Here is a 9,635-nt window from a genome sequence, read left to right on the forward strand (position 1 = left end):
CATGACTATAGGGAAAACCATAGCTTTGACTATATGGACCTTTTTCAGCAAAGTGATGTCTCTGCTTTTCCCATTTGAGTCTGTGGCTCAGGACTAGAAAGGTGACAGCCATAGAGGTCAGTAAAATTTAAGAGTTGGTAGAACACACAGGAGGTTTTCTTTTGCTTAGCTTTGCCTTAGGTTCCTTTCCTTATATAAGGCCTGGATGCAAGGCTCTCTGGGTTTGGATGTGTCAATCAGAGGTAAGGAAATGGACTTGCAAGGTCAGAGAGTCTGACCCAATAGAGAGGGGGCTGAGGAGTTTTTTGTTTGTTTATTTTAAATATTTATTTTTACTTATTTATTTTATTTGTCTGTACTGAGTCTTATTTGCGGCACTCCAGATCTTCGATCTTCACTGTGGCATGTGGAAATTTTAATTGCAGCATGTGAGGCCTACTTCCCTGACCAGAGATCAAACCCAAAATCCCTGTATTGGAAGGGGGGCATCTTAGTCCCTAGACCATCAGGGAAGTCCCTGTTTATTTGATTTTTTTTTTTTTTAGAAACTGAGGAGTCCAAAATCAGGAAGAAGTTTATGAAACAAGCAGAAAGAACTACATGATCACCAGCATCAAAGCAAATCCAATAGTCTGTTTATCCTCCTTTGCAGTGGCCTGAGTTATGTGAATAGTAACCTTTCCAGGCCAGAGCAGGGGAAAAATGGGCAAAAGAATTATAAAGAGCTTCTTGGTGTAAGAATTAGGAAAAGAATGATCAGAAAGGGAAGGAGGAATGGAAAAAAAAAAATGCTTGATCCTCTCGATCTGATGCCTTGGGAGGAAGCGGTCTGCCTCCAGGTTGACCACTTCCAGGTCAATTTGATTGTGAGGTCTCTGGTGTTCGCATATGACCTGATGTCAGATGAGGTCTTCTTCAGTTGTGAAATATGTCCCAAAGTTTCGACACCTTGTCATTTGGCCCTGGTGTCAGTGGTCAGGGATACTTGTTATGGTCCTCCACATGAATCTCACCTTCCCAACAGCATCAGAGTAGAACAATAATAAGTGCAGGTGAACAGCAGAAGACCTCGTCATTGTTGCTGTTCAGCTGCTAAGTCGTGTCCGACTCAGCCTTCTTTATGGTCCAGCTCTCACATCCATACATGACTACTGGAAAAACCATAGCTTCGACTAGACAGGCCTTTGTCAGCAAGGTGACGTCTCTGCTTTTTGATACACTGTACAGGTTTGTTACAACTTTCCTTCCAAGGGCAAGAGTCACCGTCCACAGTGATTTTGGAGCCCAAGAAAATAAAATCTGTCCCTATATTCACTTTTTTCCTGTCTATTTGCTATGAAGCAATGGGACCGGATGCAATGATCTTCGTTTTCTGAATGTTGAGTTTTAAGCCAACTTTTTCACTCTGGCCTTTTAACTTCATCAAGAGGCTCTTTAGTTCCTCCTTAGCTTTCTGCCACCAAAATGGTTTCATCTGCATATCTGAAGTTGTTGATATTTCTCCCAGCAATCTTGATTCCAGCTTGAAATTCATCCAGCCGGATATTTCCCGTGATGTACTCTGGATATAAGTTAAATAAGCAGGGTGACAATATACAGCCTTGACGTACTCCTTTCCCAATTTTGAACCAATCCGTTGTTCCACGTCCGGTTCTAACTGTTGCTTCTTGACTTGCGTACAGGCTTCTCAGGAGGTAAGGTGGTCTGGTGTTCCCATCTCTTTAAGAATATTCCACAGTTTGTTGTGATCCACACAGACAAAGTCTTTACCATAGTCAATGAAGCAGAAGTAGATTTTTTTTTGGAATTCTTTGCTTGGCCATAGTTACAGATCTGATTAGGGTTCATTATAATGCAAATGACGAAGAAATTTGGTTTTTCTAAGACAAAATATGTTTTAAAATAATGGCTAGAATTATGACTGATAACATACCCAGGACACATCAGAATTTTAGGAATTCCATATAATTTCTGAAATACTTATAACTTATACCTTTATGTTATTATTGTTTAATTGACATGGACAGTAGCCTTCCAGACTCCTCTGTCCATGGGATTTCCCAGGCAAGAATACTGGAATGGGTAGCCATTCCCTTCTCCAGGGCATCTTCCTGACCCAGGGATTGAATTCATGTCTCCTGCATTGGCAGGCAGATTCTTCACCACTGAGCCACCTGGGAAGCCCTATATCTTTGTGAGTACAACATAAAGAAGGCTTGATATTAGTTCTTATATGACAAGTCTTCTTATGTAATTTAATATGTCAAATAAGCCTAATTAGCTTGTTGTTGTTCAGTCACTCAGTTGTGTCGACTCTTTGCAACCCTCTGGACCTGTAGTACACCAGGCTTCCCTGTCCATCACCAACTCCCAGAGCTTACTCAAACTCATGTCCATTGAGTCAGTGATGCCACCCAACCATCTCATCCTCTGTCGTCCCCTTCTCCTCCTGCATTCAATCTTTCCCAGCATCAGGGTCTTTTCCAATGAGTCAGTTCTTTGCATCAGGTGGCCAAAGTATTAGAGCTTCAGCATCAGTCCTTCCAGTGAATATTCAGGGTTGATTTCCTTTAGGATTGACTGGTTTAATCTCCTTGCTGTCCAAGGGACTCTCAAGAGTCTTCTCCAACACCGCAGTTCAAAAGCATCAGTTCTTCAGTGCTCAATCTTCTTTATGGTCCAGCTCTCACATCCATACATGACTGCTGGAAAACCCATAGCTTTGACTATATGCACCTTTGTTGGCAAAGTAATGTCTCTGCTCTTTAATATACTGTCTAGGTTTATCGTGGCTTTTCTTCCAAGAAGCAAGCATCTTTTAATTTCATGGCTGCACCATCTGCAGTGATTTTGGAGCCCAAGAAAGTAATTAGTTAAACATCTTCCTTTTTCTAAGGACAGAGAACATGTCTTCTGAGATGTTCCAGGGATCCTCTCAAAAAGTCCCAAAGTTACTTCTAAGTCAAAAAGACTTCATTTATAATTTGATTTGGTGGAGTTTGTTTTTTTAAAAAAAAGAAAGGTCTTTGATACTTGATTAAATAAAGATCACAGGTTAGAATGAAGCAACACTTAGATATCTGTTTAACCAAAGTGACAATAAAAGATTTCAAAGGCAAAAAAAAGATTACACAGTCTTAAGCAAAACTTAGCTCTTTTACTATTGAGAAAACTCAGTTTTCTTAAATACGCAAAGACATGATTAAGACAACACGAAGCATAGGAAACTGTTTTGTAAGACATAAAATTTTTGCATTCTAGGCAGATTACTCAAAAGGTGAAGAAAATCCTTTCTTATCAAGAGCATACCAACAGTCTAAAAAAAAAAAAAAAAAAAAAAAAAACTTTGAGAAAGCCGAATTCTGATTTTGTACCAGTATACTTTTGATATAAAAAACTCCCTTTTTAACTTTAATTCATTCTAGTCTGAGCTTGACCATGCATAAAATTCCTTTCCTAAGCATTCTTTTGCACAAAACCTCTGCAAGTCATTTTTTCACATCCTTTCAGACTTCGCCCTGTGTATTTTTTCTGTCTCTCACCCTGGATCAATCATTTTGCTTTTTGACCTAATTTTCATAAACATTTGTTTTCTTTCACCCTTATTATTTCTAAGTAGTTTTAGTTACATGTATTGATCAGAATTCTTAGCTGTTAGAACCTTTGATTTCTAGTGACGACTAAGAAATAAGCAAGCATAGACTGTCTGTTTCACTGCTGCTGCTGCTGCTAAGTCGCTTCAGTCGTGTCCGACTCTGTGCGACCCCGTGCGACCCCATAGACGGCAGCCCACCAGGCTCCTCCGTCCATGGGATTTTCCAGGCAAGAGTGCTGGAGTGGGGTGCCATTGCCTTCTCCGGTCTCTTCCACTAGTATCTTTAAATTGGCAAATTTATGAATAATGCATGAATAAACTCTAAAAGCATATGCTTCCTCACAGTATAATTTTTTAAATGTGGAAGAAGATATGTTTACTGGTAGACTCAAATAGCTTTAGTTTCTCGAGAAGAAGTTAAAAGTGAGTAAAACTGTATTCAGTAATTAAGAGTTTGGAAGTGATCTAGATATTCAATGAGTTTGCATCATTTAAAGTATCAAAACCTTAAAATTTCAAATTACAAAAGATATTTGGCAAACTGCTAGATATACTTTTACACATAGTTATTTCTGAAAGTTTACCTACAAACTCTTATTTCATTTACATCTATCTACATCACTTGTTCTTAACAACTATATTTTGACTATCTGTGAAAGCTTCTTAAGATGTTGAACAAAGTCAGCCATCATCCCAAGCTATTTTTCTTGCCAACAGATTCTTTAATAGAGATAACATGAGCTTATTTGACTTTAGTAAGCCTAAGTAAAATAAAAGCTTTACATTTAATACTGATAATTCTAAAGACAGGCCTGTTTTAATCAAATAAAAAAATTTAAGCTAGTTTTTATTTACTAAATATTTAGCCTAAATACTTTATTTACTGAATATTTCAGTGTTAGGTTGGAAGACGTTTGGGTTAATTTCTATATTTTTGAGAGTCTAGATGCATTTATTTTCCTTCAAGTCAATTAAATAAAGCTCTTTTACAAGTTCATCTTAGCTGCTGCTGCTGCTGCTGCTAAGTCGCTTCAGTCGTGTCCGACTCTGTGCGACCCCATAGACGGCAGCCCGCCAGGCTCTCCCATCCCTGGGATTCTCCAGGCAAGAACACTGGAGTGGGTTGCTATTTCCTTCTCCAATGCATGAAAGTGAAAAGTGAAAGTGAAGTCCCTCAGTCGTGTTGGACTCTTTGTGACCCCATGGACTGCAGCCCACCAGGCCCTCCGTCCATGGGAGTTTCCAGGCAAGAGTACTGGAGTGGGGTGCCATTGCCTTCTCCGGTTAATCTTAGCAAAACCACTCAAAGGTAGAAAAATATCACACATCTACAACATATATTCATAGACATAAATCAACATTTAGATAAATGCAAACACAGATCTTCCAGCTTTAACATTTTTAGCCATGAAATGGATATGATAATGTAAAATCCATTAGCTTATAAAAGAATAGTTGAATTCAAACTTTTCTTGGGGGGGGGCAGTTGAAATAAGTGTACCTGCTGGGATGGTTAAAGTTTTTTCTATTAATATTTTTGAAGAAGACACTTAATATTTGTATTCATCCTTGGCAAGTAATCTTTATGAAAGTTGAGGGCTAGATTTTTAGCAAAGGAGCGTCTATGGCAGTTTGTTTTTTAAAAAAGCTTCCTTCTCCCTTGTTTTCAGTCTTAGGAATTGGAGATGGTAAAGATAAGTGGACTTTGAATTGTTTCTAGAGCAGCACTTCAAATTTTGCAGAAATTGGAAAGCCAAGAACAGTTGTTTTTAATTCCTCAAAGAATGAGTTATAGCCTAAATGAGACCCAGGGGCTGATCTGCCCTTCCAGGTACTTAATACGTTATCTTCAATTTGCTTCTTTATATGAGGGAGAAGATTTCCAACTAAGATGGAAATTGAATGAGTACTGTGGTCTGGATGTAGGAGTGTTCGTCTTTAGAATGTTTTAGGAAATCTTTCCTCAAGGGCTTCAGAAGGTTCTGCTTTCCCTCTAGATAGATACACTTAGCTTAAGGGGAAAGGCTTTTAAAAACATTCCTATCAGGCTCTGAATACTAGCTTCCAATCTGGCCAACATTTGACAATTAAGCCACATTAAAAATCCTTTCAAAAAGAAATCCTTTCAAATATCTTGTCAGGTTTCAGCTGAGACAAGCAAAAAGTATTTCTGATGGTACTGAACAAACCCCTGGACACAGGAGGCGTCCCCAGGAAAGGTGCAAAAGATAGCATCCTTCCTAGGGCTACTCCTGAAGAGAGCCAAAGGAAAGAAGGACTTAGACTGTTCCCCTGAGAGCTGGCGGTGGACCCTGGCCACAAATGGAGTTCAACCCACATTTTTTCCAGCCATATTTTGAGGCCCCCCCTTCCAGCCTGGCAGTCACCAAGTCAAGCTGTCAGGACAGACAAGACAGGAAGGCGGCAGCTGTCCCTGGGAGAGAAAGGACCGATAACCGTTGGGTCTGGATGTGGAAAGGGACAGTATGAAATGATATGTTCTTCTCTCCACCAAGCACTAGGCAGAGATTTGGGGAAGCTGATTTTGGTAAGAATTCTCACCCTTCATTGGCGTCTCCCAGTTCTCCCTAGATTGTGTCAGCAGGCTCCAGTATCTACCAGAATTTAGCATAGCCTTCCATTAATTTTAATGTTAGCTTCCCTTGGCTGTTTAAGGGAGTAACACAGCAGTGTACCAGAAAATCCTTTAGAGATCCATTAACCCTCGGAGGGGTCCATTTGGGAATCCTTCAATGGGGACTTCCCTGGTGGCTTGTCAGTAAAGAATCCGCCTGCAGTGCAGGAGATGCAAGTTCAGTCTGTGGGTCGGGAAGATCCCCTGGAGAAGGAAGTGGCTACCCACTCCTATATTCTTGCCTGGGAAATCTCATGGACAGAGCCACCTGGGGGGCTACAGGGTTGCAATGAGTTGGACACGTAGTGACTAAACCACCACCACCCCCTTCAAGGGTAGATGTGAAGACATTCAAGTTGATGCGGAAGGATTTGCATAAAACCTTTGAGGAAAATCTTTCTTTCCAGCGTCCCAGTTGATTACAAATGAGACATTGTCCCACTGGGGGCAGTATCTTCATGACGGAGGCCTAGCACACACAGCGCAACGGCCGAGGCCCAGGTGTCATTTTAGGCTTCTGGCCTTGGAGCAATTGCAGCTTGACGGACCTTTGTTTACAATCCCTTCGGAGTGCTCTGCTATAGCCATAAGTCCAGTCAGATCAGTGGCCTCCCATTCTATTTTCTGCTTTTTATCGAACCACTAATCTCAAGAGATAATCCATTTACAAACAGGGCAGCCAGAGTGGGTTGGGTGACATCGTTTATTGTACGGAACCCGAACACCATAGGAAGAGAAGTTCCAAATGGGCTTTAAAGGCTGGTACAGATTCATCTTGGTTTTGTTTGCGTGTTTGAATAACAGACCCATCAGTGCAAGGCACAAAGACAAGAAATAGCTTCTAAAAGATCAGTTGTTATTTTGCAAGCTTTTTCTGGTCCATATGGAGACCATGTTGAAAACTGAGCATCTCAGATATCATCCTTGGGGTTCTGAGCTTCTGCTTCCTGCATCCGTTTTTGAGCTTCCCAGGAGGTGCTAGTGGTAAAGAATACACCTGCCAACCCAGGAGATATAAGAGACGTGGGTTCGATCCCTGGGTCGGGAAGATCCCCTGGAGGAGGGCATGGCAACCCACTCCAGTATTCTTGCCTGGAGAATCCCATGGACAGAGGAGCCTTGCGGGCCACAGTCCCTGGGGTCGCAAAGAGTCGGACACGACTGAAGCGACTTAGCAGCCGCAGCAGCAGGTCCTACCACCACGCGCACAAGATGCTGAAGACCTGGCAGCCTGGGGTCACGGGCCTCGATAAGGACTCTAAATTTTTCAGAAAGCTTTTGGGGATCTTCCCTGGGTTTAGAAAATTCTTTAATCCTTCATTCGGTCCTTGACCAAAGGGTGAAAGATGCCTGGAGAAGGTCACTCGCAGCCACTGTATCCCACTGAGAGGATCACCACTCAGGGGGTCTTATTTTATTTTTCTATCGTTTTAATATAAGACTGAAACAGACTGCTACAGTGACACACAGTTTATACAGAGAATTGCGTGATTTTGCTGTTAGAAGACCCTTGTTGAAACATTTGAACTTTACCTCTTAAAAAAATGAATGTGGTCCATCAACAACAGATAACTGTGTGTCTGTATTCAGTTCAGTCGCTCAGTCGTGTCCGACTCTTTGTGACCCCACGGACTGCAGCACACCAGGCCTCCCTGTCCATCACCAGCTCCTGAACCTTGCTCAAACTCATGTCCATTGAGTCGGTGATGCCACCCAACCATCTCATCCTCGGTCACCCCTTTCTCCTCCTGCCTTCAGTCTTTCCCAGCATCAGGCTCTGTATACATATATGTTCATATGTATGTGTGTCTGTGTGTAGTCACAGCCAACTCTTTGCAACCCCATAGTCTGTAGCCCGCCAGGCCTCTCTGTCCACGGAATTCTCCAGGCAAGAAGACTGGAGTGGGTTGCCATTTCCTCCTCCAGGGGATCTTTCCAACCTAGGGATTGAACCAGTGTCTCTTCCGTCTTCTGCATTGGCAGGTGGATTCTTCACCACTGTGTCACCTGGAAAATATGTATACACACACACACACACACACACAGTAATAGACTACTGCTGCTGCTGCTGCTAAGTCGCTTCAGTCATGTCCGACTCTGTGCGCAGCCCATCAGGCTCCACCATCCCTGGGATTCTCCAGGCAAGAACACTGGAGTGGGTTGCCATTTCCTTCTCCAATGCATGAAAGTGAAAAGTGAAAGTGAAGTTGCTCAGTCGTGTCCGACTCTTAGTGACCCCATGGACTGCAGCCTACCAGGCTCCTCCGTCCATGGGATTCTCCAGGCAAGAGTACTGGAGTGGGGTGCCATACTACTCAACCAGTAAAATCAATGAAATTCTGCCATTTGAAATAACATGGATAGACCTAGAGAGTATAATGCTTAATGAAATCAGGCAGACAGAGAAAGACAAATATTGTCTGTTATCACATTTATGTGGAATCTAAAAGATAAAATGAATGAATATAACAAAACACATTCACAGATATAGAGAATAAGCTAGTGGCTACCAATGGGGAGTGGGTAGTGGTGAAGGACAAAATAGGGGTAGGAAATCAAGATGCATAAAATCCTATGTATAAAATAAATAAGCTGGGGGATTCCCTAGTGGTTCAGTGGCTAGGACTCCACACTCTCACTGCCCAGGGCCTGGGTTCAATCCTTGGTTGGGGAATTAAGATCCTACAAACCAAATAGTGCAGCCAAAGGTAAATAAATATAATCAAACAAGCTAAAAGGATATATTGTACAGCACAGGGAATATAGCCAATAATTTATAATAACTTGAAATATATTATACTATATAAAAATATTGAATCACTATGCTATATACCTGAAACAAATACCATATTTAAATCAGCTATATTTCCATTTTTAAAATGAAATGGAGGGTTCAAGTATTTTTTTTAACAGCACACAATCCTTCACAACAACCTTCTAGATACTTATTTTCTACCTTTTCTGAAAAAAGATAATTCTCATTTACCAGAACCCCAGACACCACTGAAGAATTCGAAGCTCCTGAGCTCAGAAGTGAGCAAGACGCACAGATAAGTATAATTAGTAGTCAAAGGCTGGGTTTAAATGTTTGAAGCACAGTACACATCCACTAGGAGGAGGGCATGGCAGCCCACTCCAGTACTCTTGCCTGGAGAGTCCCCATGGACAGAGGATTCTGGCGGGCTACATACAGTCCATGGGGTCACAAAGAGCTGGACCTGACTGAATGACTAAGCACAGCACAAACGCCCACTAAGAAGTACCAACTAGATTATCATTGCCTTTGTGAGGTAATGACTCATCAACTCAAACCACCTAAGTCTGAAATGTTCTGTATTTATTGTCTATTGGTATAAAGCCTTCATTCTTACCTCTTCTTATGCCATCACATTCTTAACTCTTTTA

The 9,635-nt window shown here is 41.6% G+C and overlaps 1 protein-coding gene across 1 annotated transcript in view; it reads left to right on the plus strand.

The window, feature by feature from the left end:
• HRH1 (histamine receptor H1) overlaps nucleotides 1-9,635 on the plus strand; it is a 187,520-nt gene that overhangs the window by 18,951 nt on the left and 158,934 nt on the right. The gene's annotated exons all lie outside the window — the stretch shown is intronic.

The sequence above is a fragment of the Bubalus kerabau genome, chromosome 20 (assembly GCF_029407905.1).
Source record: "Bubalus kerabau isolate K-KA32 ecotype Philippines breed swamp buffalo chromosome 20, PCC_UOA_SB_1v2, whole genome shotgun sequence".
Classification (NCBI taxonomy): domain Eukaryota; kingdom Metazoa; phylum Chordata; class Mammalia; order Artiodactyla; family Bovidae; genus Bubalus; species Bubalus kerabau.